Source organism: Euprymna scolopes, chromosome 20, assembly GCF_053919585.1.
Source record: "Euprymna scolopes isolate OS-2025 chromosome 20, ASM5391958v1, whole genome shotgun sequence".
NCBI lineage: Eukaryota > Metazoa > Mollusca > Cephalopoda > Sepiida > Sepiolidae > Euprymna > Euprymna scolopes.
This window is the reverse complement of record NC_136501.1, coordinates 89411099-89436098: the sequence shown is the minus strand read 5'-3', so window position 1 is coordinate 89436098 and position 25000 is coordinate 89411099. Positions and strand designations below refer to the sequence as shown.

The following is a 25000-nucleotide window of genomic DNA, read 5'->3' as shown; positions in this document are numbered from 1 at the left end:
CTGTGCCTAAACCTAAACGTAGATTCCATGAACAAAGCTTCTTTCTTAGAACTGCACGCCTGTGGAATTGTCTTCCGTTTTCCTGCTTTCCGGCTGACTACAATATGGTTGTCTTCAAGTCTAACGTAAATAAGTTCTTAATGAGCCGTTCCATATAAGTTATCAAATTTACCAAATTTTCATTACTAATGATTACTATATTGTCCAATTTCTACTGTACACTCTTTAACCCTTATCCTTGAGTGGCCTCTTGGCCTTGATAATGTGGTGATGCCTATGTAAAAAAAAAAAAAAAAAAAAAGATAGTGTCCACAATGATACTGGATTAAAGAGAGCCGAGTGGAAAAAGATAACGAAATACCGAGGTTTTAATAACAACATGAAAAGAAACTAGAATCTCTCATTTATCCGTTTAATATGGACATACTATCAAAGTGTCTTACTCTGCCCATCTCTTTACATTGTCCATGGAGAGTAGAAAGTAGACGTTAGGTTTAATTTTGAAAGTCTCATAACTCTTGCTTCTCTTTTCATGCCTTTTAGTTCTCACCATGAACCATGTTTTTAACAAAAGGAGAAGAATTGCTGTTTTCTGGGTGCGAATCTATTCACATAACACTTATCGTTGGCTAGTTTTTGACCGTGAAGTAGTATTTTTTAACCCCTTACATTAAGTGGCTTTATGCCTTGTCTGGAGCGATTTTAATTAATAAAAAAAAAAAGAGAGAGAGAGATTCAAATTAAAAGGAAGATGAAGACGAATGAGAAAATTTTCCATCTTCTTCTATAATATAAATCTCACCTGTCTGTTTAAATGTATGTATGAATGTATGTTTTTATGTCTGCCTAAAACTTTCGACAGAGGCAACGGATTTTCACGAGATCGGTAACATTTTGAAGCTCGACCCTTCGGACATCAAATATCGAAAAATTGGCCAAAACATTAATTCCTTCACCCTCAACTGGGCAGTTTTCTACAGGGAGGGTTGATTTTTTCCCTGATATTTTTTGCAAGTCATTCAACCCTCGCGTTCACGATGTTGGTTAAAAGGCATTATTTCGACCGCCCGTGACGTCACAACCACGGTAGGCACATCGGTAAGACAGTATATTTTTTTTCACCTCATTTTCCTCTGGCGTGTTATGGGTTCGAGCCTGCCTACTACTTTTTTTTTTTTGCTCAACACACACCTCCAAACACCCGGGCAACGCCGAGCACCTAGGCTAGTTTATAAATATGACACAACCTTTTTCTGTACCTGTGTTTCTCGTCTTTACGTAACATATTTTTCTTTTTATTAATTATTAATCAATTATTTATTCAAATAAAAAGTGCAATAGCATAAAATGTAAAACAAATTTTTATTTATCAACAAATTTTATTTAAAAAAATAATTTAATTACAAAATTTAATCCAGCACGATTCCTTTCTATGTCACCGTAAAAAGTAAATTGTTGAAAAAAAAAAAAAAAGTTATTACTTTGTGACTCTTCGAAATTTGTAAGAAATTTGGATTAAGCATTAAAACTGTCCAATAGAAAGCAATTACTGACTTTATTATTGTATAATCTTCATGCATTAAAAGATTTGAAAGATATCTACATTTAATCGTTTTATAAATAAAGATTAAAACATTACCTTAATATAAATTAGTTATAATTCTATAACAATTTGGCTCAATTTAATGACCAAATATTGCTAAAAAATATAATTAAATTTACTCAAAATTATATTTTAAAAAATCGTTGAAAAAAATTTAGCAACATAATCCCTAAATTTTTTTTTGAACAAAAAGAAAAGAAGCGAAAATAAAAATTAAAGTGAAAAGACTCCTGAGCAATGCCAAACAGCTGCCATCAATCATAAAAAGGGAGCAAAGAAAAGATCTTCACGGCAGTAAATGACGATATCCAATATCAACAGAAATATAACGAAAAGATGCTTACAAGGTTAGTCAGTTTTAAAGTCTTCTATAAATGTAAAATGTCCAAAATAAAAACGTTGCTATTTTCTTGACTCTCCACAAAATCAGAGTTAGACACAAAGCCAGTTTTTAATATAGGGAAAATCCAGTTCCTCAAAAAGAAGTACTCTGGATTAGGACAAAAATATCAAAATTGTCTTAGTCTAGAAGGAGTTCTTTCTTTCTAATGAATTTAAAATATATTAAGCTTAACACTTTACTGCAGTTTCATGGTATTATCGATTATTAAAATTGTCTCTGATGTAGATGAATGGAAAAGTAATATGGAAAAATTAATAGTATACAAATGACATGGTGTTTCACACGTTTTGTTTTATCTACAGACTGAAACAATAAAATTATCGCCCTTGAAAAGACATGATTCCATTTCCATTTGATGAAAACCGGTTTTCTTTTTTATTGCAGACTATCTACTAGTTGGCCAGTTGTGTACAAATCCCAAGAGCGATAGCAGCCTTCTATTATGTCTGAAAGTGACACAATATTCAACAAGTGAGATTGGAGATGAGCCACTGTACAACACATGCTCTCTACCGATCCAAGTTATGACAACAGGACCATTGCCAGCACTCTCAAAATGCAAATCTGGATGGTTCAACTCTTGAGAGCATAGCTCGATACATCGGACGACTCACATTTATGGTCTTTGATTTCAAGTGAAAGTCACAGCATGCCATTTCACATCTACGAAGTCATTGAAAGTCAACACCAAAGTGTACCTGGATGTGTTGAAGAGTGTGGTGATCCCCTGGTGCAATCAGGTGGCCACTGACAGATCCTGGGTGTGGCAGCAGGACTCAGCGCTGGTCCACAAGTCCAAAAAGATCCAGGTTCGGCTTCAGAAGGAGTGCTACGACTTTGTACTCTTCTCTCACATCGAGAACATCAGTAATATGACCTCCCACAGTACCAAAGCCACCCTGATCGCCGAGTATTCGCCAAGCTTCTGCCAGCGCTTGTGAAAAAGCATGCTCCCAGTTCTGGATCTGTATCGAGATGATGATTGAGGCTGAATGCGGCTACATTGAATAGATGTTAGCTCTACTACATAATCAAGTTACTTGAATTGGTTTTTTTTAATAAAAGTTTTAAAATAAAGCTGTAGTGCTGTTTTCTTTAGTCGACAACTTTATCGTTCTCCCCTGTATATTTACTAGTGTAAATTTTGTGTGTGCAAATCAAATGTAATGTTTTATATCTATGCATATTTAAAACTTCTGTGACTTAAAGATGCTATGAAGTAAATCTGAAAATGAGAGAGAGAAAGAGAATATAAAAGATAGAATAAAATAGAAAGAGAAGCAAATCTATGGGCGATTTATAAGACTGACCAAAGAAGAGACGCATGAAAACAGCTGACATGGCTACAAAAATGATATTTGAACAGAGAAATCAAATTGTCACCGACTGCCACACAAAACGTGATCAGAACAAACTATATTAAACCCAAGAAAACAGTAAATGTGAACAAAGAGACATTAAATCACATAAATGAATGCAACAGATAAGCCCCCAAAACAAATGTCTGTAAACCAAACATGATATATATATATATATATATATATACACTAACAAAAGTACCCGTCGTTGACTGGGTTCAAAAACAGCCTACAGAAAATGGACTCTGATTTATGAAAGTATGATAGGTTATGAAAAGAAAGGGTTGTAAAGAGATAGCTTCGAATTGGGGGGTATCAAAACCAAAGCAAGATATGATGAAAGTAAAAATAAAATAGATAAACCCCATAATTTATTATACCATACCTGTTCACACTGAAACACTTATCACAATATTCTGTGGATCTATATTAAAAAAAAACTTGTTAAACTTTGTGACATATTTCCATTCTATGGAGATCAGGCACGAACGAACACTGCATAATTTTATTATACCATATTTCTTTAAACTGAAACATAATTATCAAAGTATACTTACGCAGATAGATATGAAAAGTCTTTATTAAAGTTTGTGCCTATTTCTATTCTATGGAGGCCAGGCACGAACGCAGACCCAACAATTTTATTATTCCATCCCTATTTAAGTTGCAACATACTTATCAAAGTATTCTTATATACATCTATATCAAAAACACTTGTAACGTTTTTTTTTTATTTCCATACTTTGTGGACCAGGCGCGTACGCAGACCCAACAATTTTAATGAATCATCATTATGCCAGATCAAACATACCCATTCCTGTGTCTCGATACATCTTCTATCATTATATATGATCAATTTTCTATAATAGTCAACCATATAGGAGCTTATTTGTGACCAGACACACAGACTCTGTGTGTGTGTGTGTGTGTGTGTGTGTGTGTGTGTGTGTGTGCGTGTGCGTGTGTGTGTGTGTGTGAAAAAAAAAAAAAAAAAAAAAAAATGATAACAGGATTTAAAAAATCCGACGATATAAATATGGAATAGAAATAAAGAAAAAAAATGCTCGACGATCCGTGGATTTTCAAATGTGAAATATTTTCTTCCGGCTTCCAATTAGTGTCGGGTAATCAGGATAGAAATATGGACCGTTTAGTCATTCGTCAGTTAGTTTGCAGATGCGTATTATTCAGAGGACCCCACAAGTAAAAAATAGTCTACGAACTAACTTACGAAATGAAACAACTAAAAAAAAAAGAAGTGGACAAACGATCCATAATTATATCCTGATTACTCGACACTAACTCGAAGCCGGAAGAAAATACTTCACTTTTGGAAACAATTGAAAAACCTAATTATTTTCAAACTTACAATCTCTTAAATAAAACCCATGAAACATAGGAATCGTGGAATCAAATGTATACGGATCTGCATCTATCGATAGAGTCTACTATCAAAACTGTAGTAAAGTGCAAAGATAACCTCATTTTAATTATTTAATTCTTTACTCTATAATAAAGACCAATGAGCATTTATTTGTATATAAACAAATAGAAATCTGTCCCATCTGCACAAAAGTTAACAAGTAAAAAAAGTGCCCTATTCTACCCCCCCCTACCGGTCGAAAACATTTCATGCGGGAAGGCAAGCTAAAAACAAATAGCAAGTTAACCCCCCCCTTCGCTCTCTGAAATGAATTCAGAAAGAAATCTAATTAAAATGTCCACGTTGGTTATTTTTTTTTCTTGAAACCATAACAGGTGATAATAATTTATATACAAAAATTCCTGATGTAATTCTATGATTTTATTGAGGATGGAGTGGGGCGCCTGACCTTGCCGGTCTCAAAATAAGATTATATATATTTTAATTCATACAGATTTCATATTTATTATTACAGAGCCACTTCTCTCCCTACTGAATATATATATATATATATATATATATATATATATATATATATATTTATATATATTTATATATATATATATTTATATATATATTAGAGCTATGATTAGTTTTACGCATACGCAAAATAATATAAATACGTCGGCAAGTTGAAATGAGCATTTTGCATTTCACCTTGCCGACTTCTGTATGCGTTATTCATCCAAACAAAGATTTACTCGCTATTTTTGGCGTATGATTACTATTCCCTATTAATTTCGGTGTTATGTGACCAGTAGTTTAGGAGTTTATCGGTTAAATATTTACAGACACATATACTGTTTTATTTCTATAGATATGTCCAAAATGAAAACTGTAGAATCCGAAGTGTGAATCGATTATTGTTTGATCGAAAGTGTATATATATATCTTGACAGAATACAACTTGAGTGATTGATATTTTCAAATTGAACTGTGATTCTCGTTTCAATAAGTTTCCTTCTTTGGTCTGACAGGGTGGGTCTCTTTAAATTGGGACTCGACCGAAACATGTATGCACATATGCAACCAATAATGTTTGCATAATAAACAGACTATATACCTGCTCTGTCCTCCATTGAGAACTCTTTAATAATCACGTGGGTTTCATTGAATTTACATCTAGGAAACCAATCTATACAACAATTATACATACACACACACACACATATATACACACACACACACACACACACACACATATATATATGTATGTATGTACTAGCTGGATTTGCTGGCTTGCTATCACTTCACAAAATTCTCTATTTGAAATGGTTGTAATATTAATTCAAAAAATTTCATTCATAACTTGGTTATAAACACGAAACAAATTTCTCGCCTTTAAATAAACATTGACAGCTTGATTATTTTGAAACAGATTTATTTATCTTTTAAACGTGACCGTAAAGAAAAGAAAATATGGAAGAAATCAATTCGCCCCTTCACTTGCAATTTAGAAATATACTACGACTTGCTCAAAATTAAGTCGATCACTCTAAAGAAAGGAACATTTGGACACGAATGCTAAGAAATAAAATAGTGCAAAACAATTATTTGTTATATTAAAATCAAGCAATTATTAAATTAGAAAAAAACAATTGCAAATAGGTATAATATAAAATGTCCTTTTTCAAAACCAATATGCAAATTAGATAACCTTGCAACTGATATTGCACACATATACATATACACACACACACACACATATATATATATATATATATATATATATATATATATATATATACTAGCAAAAGTACCCGTCGTTGACTGGGTTCAAAAACAGCCTACAGAAAATGGACTGATTTATGAAAGTATGATAGGTTATGAAAAGGAAGGGTTGTAATGAGATAGCTTTGAATTTGGGGGTATCAAAACCAAAGCAAAATATGATGAAAGTAAAAATAAAATAGATAAACCCCATAATTTATTAAACCATACCTGTTCACACTGAAACACTTATCACAATATTCTGTGGATCTATATTAAAAAAAACCTTGTTAAACTTTGTGACATATTTCCATTCTATCGAGGTAAGGCACGAACGAACACCCCATAATTTTATTATATCATATTTCTTCAAACTGAAACATAATTATCAAAGTATACTTACGCAGATAGATATGAAAAGTCTTTATTAAAGTTTGTGCCTATTTCAATTCTATGGAGGCCAGGCGCGAACGCAGTCCCAACAATTTTATTATACCATCCCTATTTAAGTTAAAACATACTCATCAAAGTATTCTTATGTACATCTATATAAAAAACACTTGTAACGTTTTTTTTTTAATTTTCAAATATTTTATTTCCATACTTTGTGGACCAGGCGCGAACGCAGACCCCACAATTTTAATGAACCACTGTTCTGCCAGATCAAACATACCCATTCCTGTGTCTCGATACATCTTCTATCATTATATGTGATCAGTTTTTTAAAATAGTAAACAATATAGGAGCCTGTTCGTGACCAGACACACACACACATACAGCTTTATATTATATATATATATATATATATATATATATATATATATATATACATATATATATATATATACACACACTTTTTATTTGCTTTCATAAACATTTATATGTCACGACACATTCATGAGCATGTTTCGGTCAGCCAGTTACAAGTAACTAGAGACCTCTACAGGTGATATTGCTTATACAAAAGTAAATGCAATATATCTTGCCCTACGTCGGTATTGAGCACTATTTAGCCTCGTTAAAACTTCATTTGTTATTTCACCTCTAGAAAATATTAACCTGGAATACAAGGCTCGGCAAATGGAACAAAAAAGGGACTTCGTAACCGGCAGGTATTGTTACCCTACATTGATGATTGCTTAAGCATGAAACACTAGTGTCTATAGGTAAAAATGCATAATTATTATTAAATTATAAATATCAAGCCCCTTTCAGAATACTTAAGGATGGGCAGTGGGCACTGTCTGCGGAGTTAGAACTAAGGCAATCAACTAGCATCTATGCAATGTTTACGATTTCCGCTTGTCTGAACACCCTAGATTACCTAATGTACTCAATCGAATTCGGCGTTTAATAGTTCTTAATTCCCTTTATCCTACACTCATGATTGCGTAAGCAGGAAACACTAGTGTCTATAGGTAAAAATGAATCATTATTTTTTAATTTTATATATACATATACATACAGGATGTTCAAAAAGTCACTGAAAGGATTTGAACTTAAATAGATTCTTTATTTTTTAGTGACTTTTTGGACATCCTATATATATATATATATATATAGAGAGAGAGAGAGAGAGAGAGAGATGGTGCGTCTATTGTATAAAATTGAATCAAATTGAAATAGGACGGTTTGACTATTGTTAGTACGACTTTCGCATTTATTCATTAAAATTATATATTTTATGATCATCCGTATTTTATGGTTTTATTTATTAGGTATTGGTGAGAAAGTGTTGAAAATGAAACCCGAAACCTTTTTGTATCGTGATCTTTTTGCGTACATGTATCTTGCCTTTTATGTCATCTATTTCACATCGGTATCCGGTGTCAGAGCTAATCTTCACCCACGCCAGGTAGCCTCCCCCTCCCATATCGCTGACGCCGGGGTACCACGCCGGATTCCATTCCTAGCAACAATTTATCTCCAACGCAATATCCTCAACTGAATACAACTAAATATATGTATGCATATGCAGACATGTGTGTGTGAACGATATCACATGATCAATGTACATCGTATCTGAAAATCACAGAATCTGCACCTAACACTATGCTCATCAGATATCTTGCTTTACCCTTCTCAGGTAACTCTCTAATGAGCACAGGATGAATAATACCAATTCTATTACAACTATTACGTTTCTGAATTTTTAAGATGAAGATTGATTATCTGGATTATTTTCTCCCCCCCCCCCCCGACAAAAGGAGAGTGGGCCTGTAAATTAACCCTTGTCCGTTCGTCTTTCCATACTTTTTTTTTTTTTAATTTTACACGAGCATTAAGCATGATATGAATAAAAAAGTAACAGAACGGATTTTTCAGGAAAACTCCGTTTGCACCCTCTAGGGGTTCCTTTCGGCTTAAAATGGCTAAAATTGACACTTTTGTGCTTATTAAAAAAAAAAAAAAAAAAAAATGATGCTTTGGGTTTTTATAAGACTTTCTAAAAAGTTGTAACTAACTGATTTCTATATAATTTTGTTTGTTTATACTTCGCAATGACTCTTGAGTGTTCCCCAGGGGCTATTTTAGGGCTAATAAAAACACTCCATTTTGGGGATTATTTTACTATAGTTGTCCAAAATTTTCTGTGTATGTCTATTTAGCAGCTTTGCATAGTACTGAACTCAAATTAAAATATGTCAAGGCCTTGGGGACTTTTGGGGCTAAATGGGGGAGGGGGCAATGATGGACTTAGTTATTTCTTTTTTTTGCATGGTGCAAAACTCAAATTTACATATGTTAAGGCCTAAAACTGCACCGTTTGCTCATTTTCACCAGGATTTGACGTTCCCTGGGGACTTTTGGAGCTAAATAGGGGGAAGGGGGAAATGCTGAACTTAGTCATTTTTATGTCTCGTTTACTGTACACTCTCGGGGAATGCATGTTTCACTTGTTTGGATTATTCAGATTATTGTTCTCATCTTGAGTGTTATCAGATGGATGTAATTTTTATTTTTGTTCCAGCCCAGAATCTCCCTTTTTGAGGGAGCTGGATTAAAAATCAACTTTGTGTCTAATCTTGCTCTCATGAGGAGTGAAGTAAAAAGAAACAAACTTATGCAAAATTAAAACAAGAATAAGCGTTTAAAATTAATGAACCGATCATTAATATTTGCTTCAGCCTTCAGATATTGTGTTTAGACAACAGTGGAATCTTTAGTAAACGTCAAGAACAACGCTAACAATTGATATAAATGTAGCTAAATTAACGAATGAAAAAAAATGGATAAAAACATGAGTGTCATGAATGGGTCACCAGTTAGCAAATGCTAAATTTAAGAATGAAATTTGTGAATGAAAACGAGAAAACATAAATTAAAACTATGAAACTTAATTATTCATATTATTTGGATTCTTCGGACTACTAGTTTCACTTTCAGTGTTATTTGCACAACGTAAGGACCCTTGGTGTAGTGGATAAAGTACTTGTTAAAATTCAGTTGTAAGTTTCACTCTTATGGAGATTGAAGGTTCAATCTTCAGTGCGAATGAACCTCAAAAATACAATTGTGAATTACTTAGAGACTTCTACCAGACAAGACTGATGGAATAAGAGTATGTTATCCTGGTGAATTAAATAAAAGGTTCCGTTCAAAATTCTGTGCAGATTTCTGAGTTTGACAGAAAGATTCCATAGTTCAGTAAGATACATCTGAAGAAGGACGGAACTAAAAACGCGAAAATAACCCTCCAGACGAGAACAGCAAAAGAATCCAAACAATACAAATTCTATGATAATTATCCATCAACTTTCTAACGTTCACACTTCTTCTTTGTTAAAGAAACATTTCTATACTAATGTAAGGCCTGTGTGTGTGTGTGTGTGTGTGTGTGTGTGTGTGTGTGTGTGTGTGTGTCTACATCTACTATACACCGCATAATTGCGTTGACATACCAGTTCTCATCGTACCAGATGAGTAACCATTTGGGAATTCTAGGCACTGTATGTGCTCTCCGCTTATCTCGGCATTTATTTCCAGTCGTCCTGTACATACACTTCACTTGCAACTGATATTTAACAATATCGACTCAGGAGAGGTGTGGTTGGAGATTGCACACCTCCTGCCACAAAAATTACATGCGCAGGCACCCCTTCGTGGGTATCTATAGTCTGCCAAAGACTGAAGGAGCGGATGTTGTTTCTACATCTACTAACCCAAGATCTCTCATCCATTCAAGTCTCATTAAAATAATGGATGAGAGATTTTGAGGCATTAGATATAAGATAGTTTAGGTAGTTGGGTCAGTTGGTAGGATAAAGTCAAAGAAAATATGAAAAGAAGGTATAAGAATGGTTTTGCAAGAAAGAGGAAACAAGAAATGATACTATATGTGTATAATGTTAGTCTTAAAGACAGGCTTAGGTCTGATGAATTCAGAGGAAGATTAAATTTGGACAGTATATGAAGATTTGTGCAGAGCAGGATACTTTGATGGTATGGTCACATTGAAAGAATGGAAGAGAGTTTCTGGGTTGGTAGATGTAGAGCAGTTGAGGTAGCAGAGTCAGTTAGCAGAGTAAAGCCAAGGAAACTATGGGAGTAAGTAATAAGGATATATTTGAGAGAAAGAGGGCTAAATAAAGACCTGGTCAGAGATAGGTTAGTCAATTTCATCCAACAAATTCCAGCATATAAATCAAACTTTAAAATAATAATAATAATATTACTGATGTCTCCAAAACTAGCTCACCCTATTGGATGTAGGAACATGTAACTCGGCAGGAGCAATCCCCTATATATTCAGATTTAACAACAAATTTAAATGCATTAATTTATTGCAAAGAATATGATGAAAGGACAGAAAAATAAACATTGGAAAGATAAAGAAATTGTAAATAAAAAATACCTTTATTTTAACAGTATTCCTAACCAGTAAAATAGTTTTAAAAGAAAAAACATCGAAATGCATTAATTCATTACAAAGAACACGGTTAAAGAGCAGAAAAATAAACATTGGCTAGTCAGAATAAAATATCAATTGTGCAGATGTATTGCAATTTAGGTATAACTCGAAAAATTTGACCGCTTTAATTTTATATATTAAATAGATTGAACTACTTGCTTGTCTGTCTAACTATACTGAAGAGCTGTGATATAGTAAAAATGTCCTTTGTACATGACAATATAATATATATATATATATATATATATATATATATATATATATATGCCTTCAAATCTTCACAGGTTTTTATAAAATAAATATAAAAATGCATATGGAGAATAGAGAGTATCCGTTGCATAGAAAGAAATATGAGAATGATATAATGCAAGTCTTGAAGGCAAGTTTAAATCTGATGCTTATAGGGCAATGTGTACAGAACCCAAGACTTCTTTGGTTTGGTAACATTGAATGAAGTTCTTGGGTTAATAGCTGCAGAACAGCTGAGGTAGCAAGGTCAGTTAGAAAAGGCTGGTTAAGAAAAACATAAGAGGATGTGGTAAGGATGGATTTGAGAGAAACATAGCAAGAAATACGTTAGGTTGGAAGTAAATCTTTACAAGTCATCCCCACACATGCCATCATGTACCTATTTACTATGCCTCCCCACGGGACAGAGTTAGACACCAGGGTCGTTTTTTAACGTGGAGAAAAGGTACAAAAATAAAAATTGTCTCAGTCGTGAAGGATCTCTCCTCCACCGAAAGAGAACAAGAAAATGAAGTGCAGCACCTGAAGAACAGATACTACACTTTGATCTTGTCCAAAAAATCGACTATGATTATGATTATGATTTAGGGAATTAAGCTGAAAATGGTATATATAATGTATATTCTTTGCTATTTAGCAAAAAACAGTTATAATAGTGTATATATCAACAAAAGAAAATATATGTGTAGAAGTGCCTGTTTAATCCTATCCAGAATGTCGGTTATTTTGAAAAAAGTGTAGCAGTCACATATTTTTATGTACTATTTTCCTTTTGCTGTAAATAGACAGATGCACCACTGAGTGATTGGTTCATAAGCCAATCAGAAGATGTAGGAACATAAGAACCATTGAGCTAATGTTTACAAGACCGATATAATTTTGTTTTTTTCACTCACATCGTTGAAACGTTGAAGACACCGTCTAGACAAAATATATTTCGTTGGTTTTTTTCTAAATTTCTACTGGTATAGTAAAACTATAAAGTCACATGGTGCTCTTTTTCTTTTCTTTTTTTTTTTTTTGCAAGGACGTCATCACTTATCAAGGCCTGTAGGCCACTCAAGGATAATGGTTAATGCATGTAAAATGGTCGGTGAAACAACAACATAATCATCAGTTGTGGTGAAAATTGAGTAGAATTTGATTATAAAAAAGATATTTAATCCTTCTTGCTAAATACTCAGCATTATGAAGGGAGGATCAAGAGCAAGTGGAATAATCCTGGAAATGTAGTGGCGTCCTCCCCTACATCTTTGTATAGCAATTAACGAAAGAGGAGATTTTGAATTGCACTAAACTATTGTTGTCCATTTAGTTTTTTTTTTAGTATTTATTCCTTTACATAACACTAAAGTAAACTAAATATAACCCACATTTAAACTCTTACGACTTTTTTAACCAAGGATTCATAGCTTATCACGGCCCACTTGAGGATAAGGATTAAACAGTATCAGGTGGTTTGTGAGACAACACTAATGATCAGTAATGGTGAAAATTAGGTAAAATTTGAATATTTAAGAGGACGGCTTATATTGAACTTGAAGACAACCATGTTGTAGTCAGCTCGAAAGCAGACCCGCGGTACAGAATTCCAGAGGTATGCAGTTCTAAGAAAGAAACTGTGTTTAGATTTAGGCACAGATAGAGAGTGGATGAAAACGTTGATAGTGCTCTCTTTATAAAGATTAACGTATAACTGTTTTAATTTCTTTTTAGCACAACTGAATTCTTTTTTACAATTCAATTTGGCAAAAAATAAAACAAACAGATTCATATTATTTGGATTATTCAGACTACTTTTCTCACAATGCAAAGGCTGTGGCGCAGTGGATACAGTACTTGGTAAAATTCAGTTGTAAGTTAACCTTTAACGTCCAAAAAAGTGTAAATCATCAGTGCAAGGCAACACTTAAAATACAATTGCAAATTATTTAGGACTTTTACCCTGTCATGGTTTACAGAATGCTAACTCTCACATTAAATAAAGAGTCCCATTCAAAATTATGTGCAGATTTCCAGGTCCGACAAAAAGATTCTAGAATTTGGTTGGAGATTATTATATTGACTGAAACGGGTGAAGAACACTCAAGATGAGAACAGTAGTTCAAATAATACGAATGATCAATCCTCATCTAAAAATAATCAGAAAGATAAATATTAGGTTCAGCTTCCATGGTAGAATTTTACTCAGTATTAGGATACATTAGCTGAATAGCTGTTCACAATCCAATTTGAATTGCTGAATTGTTGGCACATTTATTAGAAATATATTATTAAGAAAATGTCCCTCCCCTGGTTCAATCGAAATCAGCGGGGAAGTAGTTTCTTGTGGTGTCCCAGTATACCTCTTTCTGGTGTCCAAGTGAATAACAGGCTCAGAGGTATATTATAATGCCCATTGAAGAGATTGGTCGAAAATATGATCACTATGTAATTATTGGTGCTTAACTCTTTATGACCTGGTTGAACTAACTCGTTCAGTCGTAAATAAATGAATATAACGGCATAAATAAAATGGGAATTGATTCAAGTACACATTGTGTGTGTTATTTCAGTATCTGGGTTGATGCCAGATACCTCCAGATTGCAATTGTCCATTGCTTATATTCAGTATGCCGCCATCTAAAATTAACAAATATTTTTTTTAATCATCTACATCATAATTCAGGTTATAAAGGGTTAAGAGATAAAAGTTTATCACATATATATATATACTATATATAGATAAAGATAAAATATATATAATATACATAGATATTGTCTGTTACTTTCTCTTTTGAGTCATATGAATATTCTATTACAACCTTGAATTGAATCCTATATAAAATACATAGACATCCGAGTGTTGAATCAAGATTCTCTTCTATTTCTCAAACATTGGGCAAGTGAAGAAGATTTACCTGAACCAAATATTTAAAATCCAAATAAGATCTTCTTGACGTGGGTATACAATGACTGTATACTACTATGATTATAATGGAGAACGGATACCATCATTCACAATAATTATAGAAGAATAGTTATTCATTGCAGTTCATAGATCACATGGAAAACTTCATAAAAGAGTATTCAGCAATCAAAGGCTGATGCAATCTACCAAGTCTGTAACCTACAAAGTGGTTGTAATCTCAACCCTGTTGTATGCCCGTGACACCTGAGTACTCTATAGAAGAAACCTGAAAAAATTGGAATATTTTCACCAAGTAAAACTATGTGATATTTTACATAAAAAGTGGCAAGACTTACAAACGCTAACGTTCTCCTCTGCATAGAGGCCACAATAACAAAACACCATCTATGCTGGGTCTGACACCTTGCCCAAGTTCTGAGTAAAGAAATTGCTTTACTCAGAAATTGCCATTGGAACCAGATCCTGTGGCAGACCAAAACGTCACTTTAAAGATCAGCTCAAATCCACCCTTAAGGCAACCCAGATTGACACAACTAGGAAGTCAATGCGACCAACAAAGAGAGCTGGAGAAGAAGAGTCTATGAAAACAGCAAAAACATTTAAAACAGCAGAAGACAAAAAGTAGAAACGAAAAGAGCCCAAAGAAGATTTGGAGCACAATAACCTATGAACCCAACTACTATCTCCTGCAGTGGCTGCAACTACCTCTCCCATATACAGATAGGATTTGTTTCATAGTGTAGGAAGTGTCAATGAGCAAAATATATACTCGTATCTGAGTTCCGCTAATGACGACGAGGAGTTATTTAATTCTGTGTGTCTAAGTGTTTTTTTTTGTTGTTTTTTTTTTTTTTTTTTTTTTTTTGGTTAATGTTGCTTCTTGTTTTCATTTTAGTTCAGTAAGTTCTCCAAATCAAGATTTTTTTTCTGGGACTAACTCTTGAATTCTAGATATTCAAGTATTCAATCAAGATTCTCTTGTACTTCTCAAACACCGCATTAGTAAAGAAGTTGAAAACATTAATTGTCCTATCCACAACTGATCAGTTAATTGTGTTGTAGTATATACTGTGGTGTTTTTGCTGGATTCCAGGACAAGAATTCATCTTGTCTAGTTCAGTATCCAGCTAAGAGGCAACTTCATTTGAATACGGTGAACTATTCATGATATGAGGCAGTGTATAACTGTATCATTGGTATCTTGAATATTTGGTTAGAATTAACTTGTAGAGTGAAGTATCCTCATGTCGGTTTGTCCTGAGAGATCAAAGACACTTGAGGATATGAATGCACAGCTTCGTGCAGAGCAAAATAGAAATAGTTTTATATATTTATTAAAATCAGATGTTAACGTTATAAACGCTGAATTGTTTAATTTGTTTTTTTATCAAACTGTAAAATGTGTAAGTTTAGTATTGTATAGACCATAAAAATAAAACATACTTAAAGAAATTGCGATTTTTAAAAGAAATTCATGTTTTAGAAAGTCGTCTGAACACTTTTTTTTTGTTTTTTTTTTTTAATGGAGAAAAAGGTAGATTAGAAATTACCTACATCTTAGCATTATTTCTAGTTGTAAGCTGTATTATTTTGTAAGGAAGGAATCGAAATACATTTAAATGCTGCAAAAGAAATGAAAGGCAAAATAAAAAGAATATATTGATTCGTCAGATGTGTAATAAAAATAGAGCACATTTGTTGTAAATTATTTATTGGTAGGAAAGTTTTCTGAATATACATTTTGTTTGTACCTATTTACAATGCCTCCCCACAGGACAGAGTTAGACACCAGGGTCGTTTTTTAACGCGGAGAAAAGGTACAAAAACAGAAATTGCCTCAGTCGTGAAGGATTTCTCCTCCACTAAAAGAGAACGAGAAATAGAAGTGCCGCATACTGAACACTGAAAAGGCGTATATAGGAGATTTCATTTTACTTCAGTTAGCTCTCAGAAATCAAAAGGGGTAATTCTTGGGACTAACAACTGATCTCTCTATGAGATACATAGATATCCAAGTGTTATGTTGCACTTCGATGATTAAGATTTTATTCATCTTACCAATCAAAAAAGTCAGTACAATTACATAATCGTTCACAGAAGAACAACCAATATTTGTATGGTAATTCAGGATTTTTCCTTCATGGACTTATCAGAAAGCAAAAGGTTCTTCCTTAGAAAGAATAGCGATACAGTAAACAAAAATTAAAAACAAACAAAAAAGAAAAAACAGACAATTCACATTGATTACATCTCCAATCAAAGATAGACTTAGAAATCGTTATATAATAGAAATATATATTTCTGCATAACGATTTCTACACTGAATCACCTGTTGAATAGGATTTTGAAACTGAACTTCCTTAACTCACTGCGAAGCTTCTGTTCATTAACAATATAAAAAGGTATTTCTATGACTATTTTGCATTCAACAAGGACATAAGAACTCTGGATAATATCTCTACTCCTTTGCTACTTAAGAACTTTCTCTCATCGTAATTTTTTCCTTATTCTCGAATTTTTATTTCATTTTATTTTACTTGGCTTTTTTATACTTGTTTTTTATTCTTTTATATTTAATGTTTTTCTACTTCTTATACTTTTATATTCGTTTTGTTTTCATAATTTTATACTTTTTTATCATTTAAATTTGTATCATTTAAATTTTTATCATTTAAATCATTTAAATTTTTATCATTTAAATCATTTAAATTTTTATCATTTAAATTTTTATTATTTAAATTCTTATAATTTAAATTTTTATCATTTAAATTCTTATAATTTAAATTTTTATCATTTAAATTCTTATAATTTAAATTTTTATCATTTAAATTCTTATAATTTAAATTTTTATCATTTAAATTCTTATAATTTAAATTTTTATCATTTAAATTCTTATGATTAAAATTTTTATCATTTAAATTTTTATCATTTAAATTCTTATAATTTAAATTTTTATCATTTAAATTTTTATCATTTAAATTTTTATCATTTAAATTCTTATAATTTAAATTTTTATCATTTAAATTTTTATCATTTAAATTTTTATCATTTAAATTTTTATCATTTAAATTTTTATCATTTAAATTTTTATCATTTAAATCATTTAAATTTTTATCCCCTTATTCCAGCATTTGTTCATCATTTACTTTATTCATTTATATTTTTTTTTATATTTTACCTTTTTATCTTTTATTCTTTTATTTTATTTCTATTATTCTATAATTTATACTTCATCTAAATACTTAGCTGTAATTCCAACACCCCTTCTAATATATACGGGCCTAGCATAAGTCCCCTCATTTCAAGAACATCTCCCTAACTACATATGATTAAATAAACACCCACTTTCAATCACTTCACCTATATTCTTCCCGATAGTATAGATGTGCATAGGCACACATATATCGAACCCACCCTCACATACGTAGAAAACACCTACATTCATTTTGTAATAAAAAGCTATATTCCTCCTCTATCGCATAGATCACTGTAGTTCTCCCATTTCCCTCCCCCCAACACTTTCAATATATTACCATTCTCCTATCTCGCACAATTATTTTGCTCCTGATGTAGCCGGTCCTGGATATGACCTTGAATTATATCCGATAGTGAGGCCCCAGCTTGCGGGCTTTGGGAAGTGTGGAGCTACCCTTTAATTGTTATTGCTCCCAGGTCCACTCTAACCCGGAGTGGTAGTACCTGTTAGAGTCCCAACTCTAGGTTAAATAGAAACCGACTTGAAAAAAAAATATATATTCTATTAAAAAATTGTTCTTCAAAATCACTGGATTCGGCATTAAATAACCTGAAAAGGGTTGATATGCCGTAAAAAAACAAAAACAACCAACCAACCTGATGTAGCTATCGCTAGACGTCATATCCTCTTCTCATGTATCATTCTTATTGAATAAATGAATAAATCGATATGCATTTTTATATTGTTAGTTTATTATTTTATCGATACTCTATATAAGCTCCAATACAATTTGTTGAGCTTTGCATTATCCTGATAAGTCTCCTCTTAATGAATTGATCTTATTCTCTTAACTCCCTCATATATAAATAATTTATATATATATATATATATATATATATATATATATATATATATATATATATATTGTTTCATGTACTACATAAAATCTTATAAGGAAAATATATTTTATGTATTGATGTTCAATATTTACAGTGCTCAATACATGGATACAGCAAGATAGTGAATGATGAAAATATATATGGGAATTAAACTACACAGTATTTTATCCTGACGAGTACTTACGAGGATGAAACACAGAAACATTTGCATAGCTTAACTGCCATGTATATTTTCAGAACTTTCTGATATATTAAATGAAAGATGAGGAATACAAGCTATCTATAACTTTATTATATAATTTCAGAACAATAAGGAAAAGAAAAAGGAGAAAATTAAGAAAAGAAGAAAGAAACCTCATCAGGCCATGATATTTCGAAGCTAGACGCTTCTCATCAGAAGAGGAAACTAGTCAGAATTATACAAAATGCAACTAGAGATTAAAACTACACTTTTTATAATAACATTTAGATATCAAATCAAAGGATAATATGGTAAAAAGTTTGAGTTTTATAAAGGATTGAGTAATTGAGTTTTATAAAGGATTGAGTAATTGAGTTTTATAAAGGATTAGTTCAAATACTAAAATCCTACTAACACGTGTAATTTACATGCTTTATCTTGAGTGTCATTTTCACAATGTTTTGATTGATGTAACCCTCGACCTTCTTTAGGTGTAACTTGGGAATTTTAGTGTCAAACTCAGGAATCTGCATAGAATTTCGAACAGAACTTTTTATTTAATCCACAGGGGTAGCTTGTTCTTATTCTGTCAGCCATGACTGGGTGGAAGTCCTAAATAATGCTCACTTATATTTTGAGTGTCGCCTCAAATTCATATTGTATTTTGAGTGTCAATCTCAAAATCATACTAGAATTATCCATAAGGATCCATGGTGTAATGGATAAAATGTTTGGTAAAATTTAGTTGTAAGTTATACTCTTCTCGAGGTTAAACATTCACGTTCCAGTGCAAAATACAATTAAACTTCTACCCAGTTATGACTAACGAAACGACAGCATGTTACCCTTGTGGATTAAGTAAAGGGTTCCGTTCAAAATTTCATTTTGATCCCTGCTTCAACACGATATATCTGGAGGTTACATCGACTGAAGTATTGTGAAAATAACACTCAAGATGAGAACAGTAGTCCGAATAATCCAAATAAAATGAATTATCAATCCTCATCTCAAAAATGCAGAAACAGAAATTTAGAAATCGTTTTTAGAACAAGTATTGCAAGTATTGATTCTTTCTTTTACCCACACTTATATACACAATTTAGCTGATTAGCGTGCGTAGTGCATACACACAGCAACATCATTCTATACTCACATACAGAATTATAACCACTTGCACAACTAGGAAGGCACACATTCCTCTTCAGATTTCTCGACTCAATAAAACAGTTGAGAACTGAAATGTGGACAAAGTATATTTGGTTGACAAAGCAATTGAGAAGTTTTGTTACCGTGGTGATACCATTGGAACACAAGATGGAGCAGATGCTAATATGATTGCAAGAGTTAGAAGTTGGAGTAAGCTCAAGGAAATTCTGCCATTACTAACAAGCAGAGTGTTACCACTCTTAATCAACAGAAGAGTCTATCAGCCATGTATACTCGATGTATAGAAGTGAAACCTGGCTAGTGAGGATTGAGGACAAGCGTTGCATGGAGAGAAATGATATGAAAATGATATGATGGATGTGTAATGTGAGTCTTAAAGACATTTAGATCTGATGATCTCAGAGGGACATTAAATCTGGATATTATAAAGAGATGCATGCAGAAGAGTAGACTTTGATGGTATGGTCACATTGGAAAATGAATAAGAGTTCTTGGGTAAGTACATGTAGAACAGTTAAGGTAATAGGGCCAGTTCATAGAGAAAGGCCAAAGAAAATAATAATAAGAATAGACCTAAGAAGAGGGATGAATAAAAATCTGGACAGAGATAATTTAGTTTCGACGTCAATTTCAAAAAGCCGTCCAATGCATGTCAGTAAACATTAAATCAAATATTATGTTGATGATATGATATTTTAAAATCCAAACAAATTTTCTAATTTTGAAAATGTACTCGTATATTAAAAAGTATTTCTAAAACTATTCATACTAACTTGGTCCTCCTTCCCAAAACATTTCTTATCAACTCCACTTTCTCGCATACTCATTTTTAAAGCTAACTGCTTCAATATAACCAAAACTTTCAAAGTCATAAGTTTAGTTATGTAATCTATATATTCCCACAGTCTTTGCTATAGCAACTAATTATTCTTATTTTGTTGAAGGAGTTTTGGAATGGGTATTACATCAGCCTATCAGGCATGAGTATGCAGTGTAATGATGCATGGAAGAGAACCCTCGACAGTGAGGGTTGAGGATATATGTTGCATGGAGAATGATATTATGGATGTGTAATCTGAGTCTTAAAGAAGGGCTTAGTTCTGATGAGTTCCAAGATAAATCTGGACAGAATAGGAAACAGGAGACTTCGATGGTATGGTCACATTGAAAGAATTTTGGAACAAGGTATTTATTTTGAGTGCGATAAAAAAAAATAGACTTAGTAATTTTTTTAAAATAGAAAACGCTCTTGACAAAGTATGAAGCCACTTTACGTAAGGAGCTAACAAGAATGAAAGATGATTATCAAAAAGAAAAAAAGACAGGAGATGCCTATTGACCATAGTCTTGAAAAGACCAAGATTATAAGTAGGAGGAAAACAGTCAGCAGGAAAGGAGTTCCACAAGCTCGCAGTTCTTGGAAAGAAGCTACTGGAATAGAAAACTGTATTACAATTTGGAATCAAAACAGTGAATTGATGGAGATCATTTATTCAAATTATATGAAACAAAAAGAACATGCTATAATAGCATTTTAGAAAAAACTGAGACTAGCAACATCACGTCTGTGAGAGAGACAGGTTGTGAAGAAGAAAGAGTAGGGGGTGGTCAATCAAATTTCAGATACGTTTTATGCACTTCAAGAGATTAACCAGCCCAAATATGCCAACAATACATACCATATATGGTCTGATAGTAAACTTGTAGAGATAGAGAATAGCCTCAGGTGTAAGAAAGTGTTTAGTGCTGTACAGAGAGTGATTTTACAAAAAAAACAGCAACGGGTCTAATATATGAATTCCAAAAAACATTTGATGAGAAAGAAAAAACAAGAAATTTCAGAGTCAATTTCTCATCATGTCGTCCATCAGAATCTCAGGAATCAAAAAAAAAAAAAATGGTTATGAAAAAGTATTCCTAAAAGAATTCATACACAACTCGATTCTTACTTCATAAAAGATTTCTTATCAACTTCACTTTCCTACACATACACTCATACCCATAGATCTCCTGATAATTCACATTCTTTCGCCTACACATACATACACAATCTAGTTGAGGAAAGCGTGTAGTGCATACATATAGTAATATCATTCTATATTCACACACACATATAAACGCTATCCACTTGCGCACCGAGGCACGCACACATTCCTCCTCTTCTCGAAATAGAACCAAAGATAATCGTTCACACTCTGCACAAAGATCTAGTTACATGCAGAGATAAGAAATGCTTATATGTAGAAGTAGTTAGTGGGTTCAATTCTCACCGGGTTCCTCCCTGGGGTAACGGGGTTTTGAGCCAAATACAAAAATAGATTCAGAATACTCAAATGTATTAAGCACCTGAATAATTCGTATATTGTATCATTTAGAGGCATCTATTAATAGCACATTCAATTATTATGTAAATATTTATAAGTTCGTAGATACAAATGCAATGCAATTGCAACATATATAACATCTTCCCATATTGATCTAAAACATGGTGTTAAAAAATCTCATTTCTCCAGATGACCCATATCAACCCGAATGTTTCCAATTGCGATTTATGGAACGGATCGAAAATGCTTACGCTGTTGTCGAACAGTCGATTAGTATTGACATCAAATGAAACAATTTTTTTCATCCCCTCCCCTGACTTAAGGTTCGGATCAATTACTCACTGCCCTCCCTTCCATATTAAAAAATAGGTTTAGTAATTTTCTTGAAATTATGCAGCTTCATTTTTGTGAATCTGCTCGCTACCAAATTAGTGGTCGGTGTTCTGCTGTAGCGTAAGGTAATATTTACCTCCAAAAAATGTTGCAAAAATTCATATAAAAAGGTAGAAATTGAGGAGATAGTTGTGAATTGACAAAGATAGATAGATAGATAGATAGATAGATAGATAGAAAAAGAATTGTGATAGATGATATAAAGGGGGGGGCCAGAAACTGAGAGAGAGAGAGAGAGAGAGAGAGAGAGAGAGAGAGAGAGAGAGAGATGAAAAAGAATAGAAAAGTTAGTGAATCTGTTTGCTAGCAAATTCTATTACAACCTGCCACCCCTTTGGAAGTTAAAGAACCCTAAAAACCAAATATAGAAATGCCTTCCTCCCTCTCTCTCTCTCTCTCTCTCTCTCTCCCCACACACACACACCTTTTCACACACACAACTTAGAAATATTTTATTACATTCTTTATGATCATTACAGTCAGCATTTAATGCAGTTTTTCAATGCATTATCAAAATTAGAATCATCACAATCGCAAAATAAAATCATCATCATCATAATTAATAGATAATAAAAACCATTGCTTCATCATCTCATATCTCCATATCAGCATCACCAGACTTACATTTTTTATCATCATCATTATTATTCTCATTTCGGAAGTTTTCAGATAAGGATTGATAATTTAGATTATTCGGACTACTATTCTCACCTGTGGTGCAACGGATAAAAGTGCTAAGTTACAATCAGTTCAAGTAACATTCTTCTGGGGATTGAAGATTCAATACAGCGATACTAAGAATACAATTAAGAATTGCTGAAGATTTCTACATAGTAGTGGCTGACAGAATGAGAACAAGTTATCCCCACAGATTAAATAAAAGTTGCAATTCTAAATTCCATATAGATCCCCGACTTCGACAAGATATACTTGAAGAAGAATGGATGTTACATCGGCCGACACGTTATGAGAATAACATCCAAGATGAAAACAATAATCTGATAATACAAAGGATATAAATTATTCTCACTGTTTTTTTTTTTCACTCGCATCCCCACGAGGGTATAGTTAGATAGAAGGTCGGTTTTTAATGTAGGGAAAATCTAGCTCCCCATAAAGAGGCTCTCTGGATTGGAACAAAATTTTAAATTGCCTTAGTCTAGAAAGATCTCTCTTTTACTGACTGGATTATTTATTTGCTATAAGTTAAAAATCCTACAGTCTAACAAATTAGGCACAAGTCTACCAAAAGTGTGAGAAAATGGGGGTCGTTAGGCATCTTTGGTCAAAAGTTATAAAAATATTTATTTTACTCTTAATTAGAATCATCTCAGTCACCACAATACCACATTTACTCTAGGGGTCGCCCCTACTTATTATATCTCTAAATTTGTTGAAATTTTTTTTTTTTTGATACTACACTTTGATCCTATTTTGTTTCTAATAATTATTTCGAATTCTTTTTGTGAAAAATAACAAAGTTCATTTTTTTTAAAACCCTCCTTTTTCTCGAAAACAAATCTCCAAGAGTCTTGGAGATTTGTTCCACAGCTCCAAATAAGGGATAGGATGGAATTCCATGCCTTGTTGGACGAGAATGTGACGTGATTAGAAACGAAGCAAAATACTGTGAGAATCGCCTCAGGAATTCGAGGCCTTGTCCACTAGCAATTAATTTATGAATAGAAAATAGTTTATTCGGAATTTGGATGAAGAATCCAAACAATGGAAGCAAAGAATTACAATGAGAAATGATGAACAGTTTCAAACTCTTCTTAAGTCTGGGGGAAAAAAAAAAAAAAAAAAAAAAGCAAATGCTGCAAGTTTATCTGCGTCAAATTAAATAATACGCAGTATTTTTTTTTATTAAAATACATAATAATCCATATGATTATAGGGTTAAGATACATTATGCTCGTACGTACGTTATCACCTTTCACACACATAAAAAACTGAGATCGTCCGATAAACGAATGTTAATTAATCCGTTGTCATTAAGGTGAAAAATTCTTACATTATCTATTTAAAAAACTTCTCATCAACTACAACAGTACAATTTTGAATACAGACGTTTAAAAAACGGCGGCATTCGTTTATATCGAATATTAAGATAACAATTAATTTCTCGGACAAAAAAAAAAGACAGGTAATATTTATTGTTTTAAAAAAGAATTAAATTGCTAAAATGTTAAATAAACAAAATAAATATTTTCGTTTTATTTAAAGAACATTTTGCTGATAACACTTATTTTGACTAAAGCAGGGAAAAAA

At 32.5% G+C, this 25000-nt stretch overlaps 1 protein-coding gene across 12 annotated transcripts in view; it reads right to left on the bottom strand.

Moving 5' to 3' along the window:
- The window catches only part of LOC145241637 (titin-like), a 698616-nt gene that overhangs the window by 672642 nt on the left and 974 nt on the right, over positions 1 to 25000 (bottom strand). The gene's annotated exons all lie outside the window — the stretch shown is intronic.